The sequence below is a fragment of the Glycine max genome, chromosome 13, assembly GCF_000004515.6.
Source record: "Glycine max cultivar Williams 82 chromosome 13, Glycine_max_v4.0, whole genome shotgun sequence".
In the NCBI taxonomy this organism is placed as follows: Eukaryota; Viridiplantae; Streptophyta; class Magnoliopsida; order Fabales; family Fabaceae; genus Glycine; species Glycine max.
The window spans coordinates 2,567,268-2,579,280 of NC_038249.2; the positions used below are offsets into that span (position 1 = coordinate 2,567,268).

The 12,013-nt window shown below is 32.8% G+C and overlaps 2 pseudogenes; one reads left to right on the forward strand and one right to left on the reverse strand.

The window, feature by feature from the left end:
• Positions 1–4,345: 4,345 nt before the first annotated feature.
• LOC100789573 (desiccation-related protein PCC13-62-like) lies at positions 4,346–7,210 on the forward strand (annotated as a pseudogene).
• A 2,268-nt stretch (positions 7,211–9,478) lies between these two features.
• Positions 9,479–11,536, reverse strand: LOC100799766 (desiccation-related protein PCC13-62-like; annotated as a pseudogene).
• Positions 11,537–12,013: the final 477 nt, after the last annotated feature.

Genomic DNA, 12,013 nt, shown 5'->3' on the forward strand with positions numbered 1-12,013 from the left:
CCTTACCCTTCCATTGTTTTGTGAAGTTCTTCCACAAATGCATTGCACAAAAACGATGAGGTGCACCAGGTAGGACTTCTTGTAATGCTGGAATAAGACCCTGCAACATTTATGAAATTATGTCAAAATAGTCCCTAGCTTTTGTCACTTACTGTCAATTTACTGTTAATTATGTCAGCACAGTCCCTAACTTTTGTCACTTACTGTCAATTTAGTCCTTTAGAATTAATAATATTGACGAATTTATCCAAGTGCTAATGCATGCATGCAACATACTAAATAATGAATTAAAAATTTACTTCTACATGTCAGGCATAAAGTTCCACTTATGCTCCTTGTAGTCTTCAATATCTTCATGCAACAATGTTAAAAACCACTTCTAGTTATCTTTATTTTTGACATCTACCACAACATACGCCAACACATAAATATGGTTGTTTCTGTTATTGAATCAAGTGGCCTCAGAATAATTAAGAATGGGGGTTGAATTAATTATTCCTAAACCTCTACTAATTAAAAATTTACTCTTTTAAGGCTTTTATTTATGTTGTTAAGAGAATAAGGAGTAGAAGAGAAACTTAACCAAAAGTAAAAGCAGAAATTAAAATGCACAGTGAAAAGTACAAGAGTAGGGAAGAAAGAGACAAACACAAAAGAATTTTTATACTGGTTCGGCAACAACTCGTGCCTACATCCAGTCCTCAAGCGACCTCCGGTCCTTGAGATTTCTTTCAACCTTGTAAAAATCCTTTTACAAGCAAAGATCCACAAGGGATGTACCCTCCCTTATTCTCTTTGAACCTAGTGGATGTACCCTCCACTAGAACTGATCCACAAGAGATGTACCCTCTCTTGTTCTCAGTCAACAACCCAAGTAGATATACCCTCTACTTGTACCACAAAGGATGTACCCTCCAATGTGTTAAGACAAAGATCTCAGGCGGTTAAACCTTTGATACTTTGTGAATGGGGATACAAAAGAATTCTTAGGCGGTTAGTCCTTTGAACACTTTTGTATAAGGGAATGGGAAGAATTAAAAGAATTCTCAGACTGTGTCATTTTGAATTCTTTGACAAGGGAGAAGGGAGACACAAAAGAATTCAGGCGGTTAGTCCTTCGTTCTTTTGGAAAAGGGAGAAAATAGACACAAAAAGAATTCAGGTGGTTAGTCCTTGGCGAATTCTTTTTGGCAAAGGGAGAAGAGATGAAAAGAATGAATAGCACAAGTTTTCAAGGTTTAGAAAACCAAAAAACTTTGGAAGGCTTTTGGCACAAAGAAGAAGAAGAAGTTCAAAGAGATTCAAGGCTTGTAAAGGATTGTATATGATTGATTGGATTGTTATAAAATACAAAACAAAGCCTTGCTTTTATAGACTCTTCATGTCTGGTCAAGAGGACCATTTAGAAGAGTTATGACTTTTAGAAAAACTTAAAACCAATTTGAAAAAGTCAAAAACCATTTGAAGAGTTACATCTTTTGATTTATTCAGAAACAATCACTGGAAATCGATTACCAAATCAGTGTAATCGATTACACAAGGCTTTTATGTGAAAGGATGTGGCTCTTCACATTTGAATTTGAATTTTAACGTTCAAAGGCACTGATAATCGATTACCAAAACATTGTAATCGATTACAGCTTTTTTGAAATCAATTGGAACGTTGTAAATTCATTTGAAAACTTTTTAAAATTCATTTTGCTACTGGTAATCGATTACAATAATCTGGTAATCGATTACCAGAGAGTAAAAACTCTTTGGTAAAAGGTTTTGAGAAAAATTCATGTGCTACTCAGTTTTTTGAAAAAAAAACTTTTTAATACTTATCTTGATTGAGTCTTCTCTTGATTCTTAAATCTTGAGTCTTGAATCTTGATCTTGATTCTTGGAACTTGAATCTTGAAACTTGATTCTTGATTCTTGAAATCAAATTTCCTTTTGAACCTTGAAGTGTTCTTGATTCAATCTTGAACTCATTCTTTGATTCTTTGACATCATCAAAATAACCTTGGAAGACATTGCTTCCACATCTGTCAAGGCCAACAGCTGACAAAAGTTGTCCACCAAAATACCCCTTCAAAAACAGCCATCAAGTCTAATAAATGGCCTACAACCAGCAACAAAGCCTTTCTTACATGCATCAAGGCAAACATATAATCTATGAAATTGTGGTGGCTCTTGTGGTATAGGAATAGTGTCTATTTTCAAAGTTGATCCGACATTGCTCCTTTAAAGCTCATGAGCATAATCCCATACTCTGCCATATTACTCCTTCTCATTCCCCTCACATCTAACTCCCCACCAACATACTCCAATTTTCCATCAGCTTCATTCCTGGTAAAGGTATAGTACCTCCATGGTGTAGTACTAAGGTTATTTCCCACATCCTGTAAAACCAAGGCACAACAAACAGAGAAGACAACGCAACACGCGAATAAACCAAAAATTAGCTAAACAGAATGCAAACACTAATAGAGAGCAAAAACAAAACAAATTGTAAACTAAAACAAACATAGGAAAAATAAAGTTACAAATCATGAATGCAAGTTTGTCAAGTAAGAACAATGCCTCAACAAATCAACCCATTCACTCCTAAAGCCTCTCTCATTCATTATTGGAACACACGCATCTCAAACACACTTCCTTCTCTCAAAAGCTTCACATCTCACACTACACCACTACGCTATTCTCAATAACCTCTTAAACCAAAATCCCAAACCCTTCACTCTCAAAAACTACTCCAACGGTTTAAACGCAAACAACAACGCGTTTGAATGATATAGTGTCGGTTCAACTACGCTGGTTCAACACGAGAAGACCAAATGCAGTGAAAAACAAAACCCTTACCTCTATTGGAAAGCACCGATTGCGTCAATCAACACTGAAGGGTGATGATGATCGACGTGAAACACACAAAAGCACTGATTGCATCAATGAACAGTGAAGGGTGACGAAGAACGGCAACCACCACCACTGGGAGAGCGATGATCGACATGGACCTAGCACAGGAACGCTATCCTTCAACCATAGGAGGGAAAAAATGGTGAGAGAGAATTCATCACGTTTTCAGTTAGACTAAAAACTATTAGGGATCAATTTGACACTATATACAAAAATTGACTCTTCATTTTCCAATATAACATTTAAAATTATGTCATATTAGTCCCTATGACGTGACATTGCTTATTTCCCAATTACGCTTGTCACGTGTGCGTCCAGGTGGGACTTAACGTGTCACATCACACATTTAGTAACGATGTTAGGAGACTACTAACGGTAAGGACTAACGAAATGTAAAATTGATGATCATTTTTATATTTTTTTAATTTCAGGGACCAAAATGATAGCGTCTCCAAAAGTGTTTACTTAATTTAAAGTATTAAAACATAAGGAAATTTATTGTAACGTAATTACAAGAAAAAATATAGAAAGACATACACATGAATTCAGTGCTAAAATATTGAATGTTAACCGATGACATGACTGCTTGTACCACGACACACCCTTTTCCTCTTCTCCGAGCGTGACAATTCATTTTCGGTGAGGGGGTTTATAATTATTCCAGGGCGAGTGGGAGTGGATCTCTCAACACACAATGCACAAACCATATTTTTATTGAATAAATTTATTTTGCTTCTCAATAGTTATGTTTGCAGTGTTTGTTAAAATAGAATTTACATTTTTTTTAGTATTTTAATAACACTCCAGATCATTTGCATCATTATATTTTAACACCAACACTATTACATTTTATTTTGTATTCATATATAATTTTTTTATTATTGTATCTGGGATGTATTGTATCCTTAATTTTTAAAAATTACCTAATCCATGTATCATAGTGTCGTATCGTATCCGTGCCGAATCACCTATCTAGACTATATAACCTCACACAAGCTCAAAAGAGTGAGATACAATAGTTGATCCTGACAACCCAAAAGTTGTGTGCTGCATTTAAAGCACGGGTACCATTTGGTGATGTAAATAAGAAACTATAACTATAAAATTACGTGATTTTTAATCAATAATTTTGAATACTACCAAGTACATGAATAGTCCTAAACCAAGTATTCAAATGGAGAAAGAGTCGGTTAGGCTTTTCCAAGAACGAAAGTAAAAAATTAAAAACAATACACATTTAATCACGCAAACCTTTATGATTCATAAATCCAAGCGGCTAGGATTTTCCCCACGTAGCAAATCCGAAAATTGGATTAAGTTGCATCCTCTTGACACCTTGCATTTCCAAAAATTGGACCAAAACAATTGTTATTGTTATTTATATATAAATGCCTGGATCATCAGTACATGTACCATATCATCAATTAAAACAAAAAGAGCCTAAAATAAAACACGGCACCTCAAATTTCAAGAGCAGAGTCTCTATTGTTGTTTGCTAGCCTCTCTTGTCCTCCCACTACTGTTTCCGGAATGTTATTCTTCTTCTGTGTTCATTGCAAGTGCAGCAGCCCCAGAATCAGATGTCGATCTGTTAGAATTTCCCTTAAACTTAGAATACTTGGAGGCTGAATTTTTCTTGTTTGGGTCTTTGGGTCATGGATTGGATGTGGTTGCTCCAAATTTAATTGAGGGAGGACCCCCTCCCATTGGTGTCAGATTGGCCAGACTTGGCAGCCTTGTCAGGAATATTATCTTGCAGTTTGGTTTCCAGGAAGTTGGACACTTGAGGTTTTGTTCTGTCTCTAGCTACTCTTAAAATTACAATTACTTTTAGGCAAAAATCTTGTAATTTAAGTTGGCACCTAAATGTTCAACTCAATCTTACAAATTCTCTTAATAAGATAAAGATTATCTCTCACTGTTATACTTTATTCTCACTGTTATATTTTATTTTAATTTGATTAAAGATTATCTCTCATTGTTATACTTTATTCCCAGTTTTATATTTTATTTTAATTTGATTATTCCTAGTGAATATAAAATCTTTGAAATGAAAAATAAAAATAAAAGTCGTAAATAAATCTAAAGAATTTTTGTTAGTACCTCAGTCTTATAAAAAATCTTATAAACTTTTATAAGATAAAAATCTTATAAACTTTTATAAGATAAAAGTTATGTTTCACATATACAGTTTATTTTGATCCAAAGTAAATAATTTTGTATGAGAAACTACTAGACTTACTAAACTTAATTATTTGTTGTCGTTATTCGTCCGTTGGCCTCTAAAAGTATTCTAATATTACTTAGAAATAATTTTGTCTTCTTTATATTACTATATGTTCATCTCTATCATCTAGAAGTATAATTAATATTGTTTGAAATAATTTTATCTTCATATTACATGTTATTATGTATCGAGAGTCAATACTCTTCAATTTTCTATTGACCTCTATCATGTAAAGGTGCTCTAATATTGCTTGAAATAATTTTCTGTTGACCTCCATATTACTATATATGGAGAGTTAATAAATTTATGAGTAACTACTCAATTCAATTATTTTTTGTTGTTACTCAGTTTTCTGTTGACTTCTATTATGTAGAGGTACTCTAATACTTCTTTATTTTGATTTGAGAGTCAATAATTTTATGAGAAACTATTAAATTCAATCACTTATTGTTGTTACTTTTCAGTTTTCTGTTGACCTCTATCATGTAGAGATACTATAATACTTTATTTTAACTATATCATTGATAATAAGATCTCTAAAAGGAAAACAAAAAATCACAGAGAAGATTTTTCAAGTGTTGGTGTGCACTGTATTATTTTTGCAGGGCCATAAAGAGCACAGTGAGAGGGTTTCCTAGGCCATTGCTGGATCTAAGCACAACATCTTTTGCCAAAGTAATGAATAGTGCATTTGGGCGACCTCTGATTCCTCCCTTTGATCCCTATGCTAATTCGATCAACTAACTATCAGCTTGCATCTTATGTGATTCCCTATGTTGGCCTCACGGGTTATGTTGGTGCTAATCCACTGTTGCAAAATGCTACTTCCAAGAAGGTAAAACTTCAAATTCAACACAACTAACTAATCCATTAATTCCTCTATAATAAATTTAGGCTCGTTTCACACTCATGAAATAAATTTAAGTCTAGACGTAAATCACTTTCTGATTTTGATGTACAGTACTGATGTATTATTGATACAAATTTTAACGAAAATAAAACTAACCTAGCTAACTCCGCACGTGCTTTAAGCCATGAGTAAGGTTACCCCCACCAAATTTTTTTTTTTTTATAATTTCCTTTTTCTTTCTATCTTTTTGTTGGTCAATTATATCACTCGTTTTGTTTAACACATCTCTCTTATTTATTTGTATATATCTCCCTCCTTGTTATAAAAGATGTCGTGAGAATTGTTAAAATAACATCACTGTTACTTTTGGGTTAATAGAAAGAAAGAAAATCCATCACCAATTGGCAATCATGTTTGACAACATGATATATATGAATTTCACCGATCTGACTGAACAACTCACTCTAGACAGTAAAAGGAGTAATATAAGAAAATTAACAATTCATATTACTTGTATTTACAAGCATGACAAATGAGAATAATAATTAAATTTCTCATCAATTACTAAAATTATTTGCTTTAGCTTACATGAGAAAAGTTGAATCCAGATTTTACACTTATATTTAGTATACATGTCTTTCAAACTTTTAAATCATATGAAATTAATATTTTTTAAGTTATTCAATAAAACAAATTACTTCTCTTAAATCCATTTTTACTCCTCCATGTCACACAATGACAATGTGCACATGTTGCACATGCATGAACAACTTGTTGCAGGACTTTTGGGAGTAGAGTCTTGGCAAGATGCGGTTATTCGAGCATTGTTGTATGAACATCGAACGTTATCGGTGCAACCATACAATGTGACTGTGGCAGAGTTTACAGATCGCATATCAATGCTTAGGAACAACCTAGGAGGTTCAGGTTTGAAAGATGAGGGTCTTGTGGTGCCTAGAGAGCAAGGTGCTGAGGGTAGAGTCACCGACAACATTCTCGCCGGCGACAAAGATTCACTGTCATATCCCAGGACTCCAAAGGAAATATTAAGGATAATATATGGAGGAGGTGATGAACATGTTCCCGGTGGCTTCTATCCTAAAGGAGCAAGTGGTAGAATAGTTAAATATTACTTGAAAACAACCTAAAGCTAGAGCATATATGTTTCTTGAAATTGTATGCCTACCCTATCACTGTAAAATATCATAATAAGAATACATGCTGCTTGATAATATGGCTACAATTTATAAATAATTTACCAAAAATCGAGTCTTTTTGGTAATATATATTTCTAAAAGGAATGTACGTAATAGTTTATTGACAACTTTGATCATTGCCGATCAATATTATATTATGTGTTAAGGTATTAATTTGTGCATGATATAGGTATAGTATAGATTCAATGAATCTTTTAAATAGCTTATAGTATAATGCTTTTTTGGCGGATTATTTAAATAGCTTAGGACTCTTTTAAATTATTTTTTATTGAAGTTTATCAATTTTTTTTGCTTGCTTGCATAAGTTTTTTATATAGACCAGACATCCCCAAGTTCTCAAATAGGACAAATTTGGTTGTCCTTTTTTTCTAATATCTCATAGGGAGATGTCTTGCTTTTTGATTTGGGGATTCTTTTTAGCACATAACAAACAGTTAATAAAATTTCGCTCCACCAAAAAGATGTTGCACTAGAACTCAACATAGTAGCTACAACTAATTCTGTAAAAGTTCTATTCTTTCTTTCAGCTTTACCGTTCATTTCAGGTGAATATGGAGCAATCGTCTCATGTATGATTCCATGCAAATTATAAAACTCATTAAACAAACTAGAATCATACTCTATGCCTCTATCAATTCGAAGTTTCTTATTGATTGCAAAAAACACATTTTTCAAAGTGATTTGAAGATAGCTTTGGAATAAAACCTAAGTTACTCATGTTAGATATGCAATGACTATTTATATGATAAAGTCTAGAATGCCAGATATTAAAATCACACAGCATGTAAGCTGAAGGAGAAACTTTATTAATATCAAAATTCAATTTGAACATGCCATCAGTGGTGTACCCTTTCCCTACAAATACCCCATTCTTGGTCAAAGTAAATAAATCTACACCTATGGTATGAGTAAACCCAGCCTTGTTTAACAGAAAACCAGAAACCAGATTCTTTCTCATCTCTGGAGTATGCATCACATCTTTGAGGATCAAATCTTTCCAGAGGTAAACTTCAGTTCAACATCTCCAGTTCCAACAACAGTAGTGGTGTGGGAATCACCCAGCAGTACTTTCTTATTTTCAACATTTGTGTATGTTTTAAAAATAGCACGATCATAGCAGACATGGTGGGAGGCGCCAATGTCTACCCACCATCCATTTGATCTTCCAACCATATTGATCTCACTTATCACAACTATGTATGGCTCTTGAGTCATATTATCCTGGGGAGCACCTGTCATTGAAGGATTTCTGTATTTAGGTGCCATATGTCCTGGTTTGCCACAATTTTAAGACGAGTTTCAGTTCTGCCATGGCTACCGTAGATATTACTGACACGAACAACAATGACCTCAACAAACCTTTTAAGTTTGAAGGGTATCATTTCAAACGTTGGCAACAAAAGATGATGTTTTCTTTAACTATGAGGAAAGTTGTTAGAACAAAGGAGACAATGGGTGAAAGTTTGAAAGAAAAAAAGGAAAAAAAGCTTCAAGTCCCACATCGCGTAGGGTAAACACTTGAATAGTGTTTCACTCCCTATATATAGAGAGTCCCTTTCTTCATTTTTTCTTGTCCCAGTTGAGAAGCATTTCCTCAACTTTTCTTTCTCCCTCCCAAATCTCAGCCGACTTCTCCCTTTTTCTTTCTGTTGCACTAAATTTTCGGTTGGCTATTAGAGTGACTTTTCAAGTCATATTTTCAGGTGGCTTTAGAGTGACTTTTCTAATCATACAAGAGGATGTAATTCTAGAAAGGTTCCCTCAGTGCAATGGGAATCTTATACAGTGATCTGGGCTATTTTATCATGGAGACTTCGTGGTTGACAGTCTGCTTGCACAATTTTTGGCAGTGCCATGAAACATCTTAAAGAAAGCGACATTGTCCGCGACTCAGCCAATAATTTTTTAAGTTTGCCATAAATTATTTTAACAATAGGTAGCACACGCGTGTGTTTGGAGAAATGTACGGTTCAATGTAATCCATGTTTTTTTTTTCCAAATTCATTAATTACTCCTCCATTTTTTTTTAACAATTATGTTTCCAATTATATTAATTATTCATGAAAAAATATTTATCACAAACCATATTTTATATATATATATATATATATATATATATATATATATATATATATTATTGAGGGCTTGACCCTCGGTAGGTTATCGAAAAAAATTAGTATCATTTTTCTTGACTTCACTAGTAACTAATTAGTAATTATCCAGACCTAAATCCCAACAAAAATTCGACTTTTGCATTTATATCACGGATAACTAACTAAAGGCTAAATTAATTTCTCACTTTATATATTATTTGCATATTATCAAACGTTTTTTCAAGGTCTTCACCCATGAAAAATATTTAATTACCAACAAGGAAATTAGCAATGGATTAAAGACAAGTTATATAATCTATAAAAGTCCTAAACAAATGTAGTTTACTTTAAGTAACATTGAGCTATGTGACCACTTGCTCCTTTAGGATAGAAACCACCACGAACATGTTCATCACCACTTCCATATACTATCCTCAATATTTCTTCAGGAGTCCTTGAATATGCCAGTGAGTTTACGTCACCAGCAAGAATGTTACCTCTAACTCTGCCCTCGGCACCCAGCCCTGTAGGCACAACAATGCCTTCATCTTTCAAACCTCTATTTCCTAACTTGCTCCTAAGTATAGAAATGCGGTTTGTGAACTCTTCCACGGCCACTCCATACTGTGACACCAACTGTTCTTTACGTTCATACAACAATTCTCTTAAAACTGCATCTTGTCCAGACTCTACTCCTAGAAGCCCCGCAACAAGTTGTTCATGTATATACACACACATTGTCATTATTCGATCACACTTTTTTCTGATATCGAAATAAAAATATTTCAGACAACTTATTTTTAGTTCTTTTATTTTTCTTTCATTTAACAAATTACATTAATTAGTGAGTAATCAATTGAAATTACGCATTCATTAATTATATGATAGGAGTATAATTTTTTATTTCATGCATTCACTTTGATTATTATGCATTCACTAATTATATGATAGGAGTATAATTGATTTTGGAGTAACATAAGAGGAAAAAAATTATATATATATTATAAAATCGATTCCATTAAGGAATTATATTTTTTAAACTATTAGAAATAAATATATATTTTACCCAATTAAAAATAGCCAATTTAAATAATTACGTATTTATAAGAAAATGAAATATTCAAAGTATTATTTTCTTAACTTTACTCAATGATATTTAATTAAAAGTTACTTTAAAAATGTCACCAAGAAATATATATTAATCCTATAGTTTAAATAAATATTTATTATAATATATTTTCGACATAGAGATTAAATTTATTCCACATATACAAAGATTGGTTAGTAAATAGAGTAAAGTTTAATGATAAATTAGGATACATGTAACCAATATATCAGGTGTGTATTTACAAAATAATAAAATTTAAGAGACAAATACTATTATTCAAAAAAGATATGATAATTTTTTTTTAATTGAAATATTTTGTCACGAAACTATACATTTTAAAAATGATTAAAATATGTGGGTGACAAGAAACTGATGCCTCTAGATTTTTATCCCCAGATAATGAGCCAAGTTTATATACATGAATATATTAGATGAGTTGATTTGGGGGTTTTACCTCCCTAGAAGTAGCACTTTGCAGCAGTCGATTGGCACCAACATGACCAGTTAGGCCAACATAGGGAATCACATAAGATGCAATTATAAAGTTGAGTGAATTAGCATAGGGATCAAAGGGAGGAACCAGAGGTTTCCCAAATGCATTGTCCATTAGTTTGGCAAAAGATTTTGAGCTTAGATCCAGCAATGGCCTAGGGAACCCTCTCACTTTGCTCTTTATGGCCCTGCAATTAGTTAGGACAAAACCATTGAGATATTAATGTTCTCTATTTTTTCTCCTCCTAAGAGTAATTGTAAATGCAAAGAGCAGAGATAAAACAAAACCTTAAGTGTCCAACTTCCTGAAAAGCAAACTGCAAGATGACATCATTGGTAAGACTGTCAAGTTCAACCTTTTCGGCACCAAGGGAGGGGGTCCTCCCCCAGTTAGGTTTGGAGCAGCTACATCTAATCCATGCCCCAAAGCCCCAAACAAGAAAAACTCAGCCTCTAAGTATTCCAAATTGAGAGCAAATTCTAACAGATCAGCATCTTTGGATTTTGGGAATTTTGCACTTGCAAACAACACAGAAGAAGAATAGTCTAGGAGAATCAAGGGAAGGACTAGTGAGGCAAGTAAAACAAAAATAGAGGCTGTATCTCTAGAAAGGTAAGGTGCCATCTTTTACTTTTGCCTTTTTTTTCCCCAAGTGATGATATGATACATAATGTCACCTATGTATGCATTTATATATAACGATCCTTTTGGTTCTTGCAGCAATACAAGGGAATGCCACGTGGCAAGATAATGCCATTTAATTTTTGGATTTGATATGTTGGGGAAATACTAGTTACTTACTGTGTTTGGTTAGTCATCATTCTAATAAAATATCATAATTAGTGTTTATAGGTAAAATTGACTCATATGAGACATTTATTAAATTTAATAAATACATTATATTTAAGAAATATTATAATTAATTCATTGTAAGTACAATTGACTTTCCAATAGCATATTATGTAGTCAATCATTAAGGATATACATTTATATATTTATTAGTTTATTAATATATATATATATATATATATATATATATATATATATATATATATTTAAAATTTTATATTTTAACCAGCATTAAATATGTTTTATCACTAATTCCCTTAACAATAATAATAAAA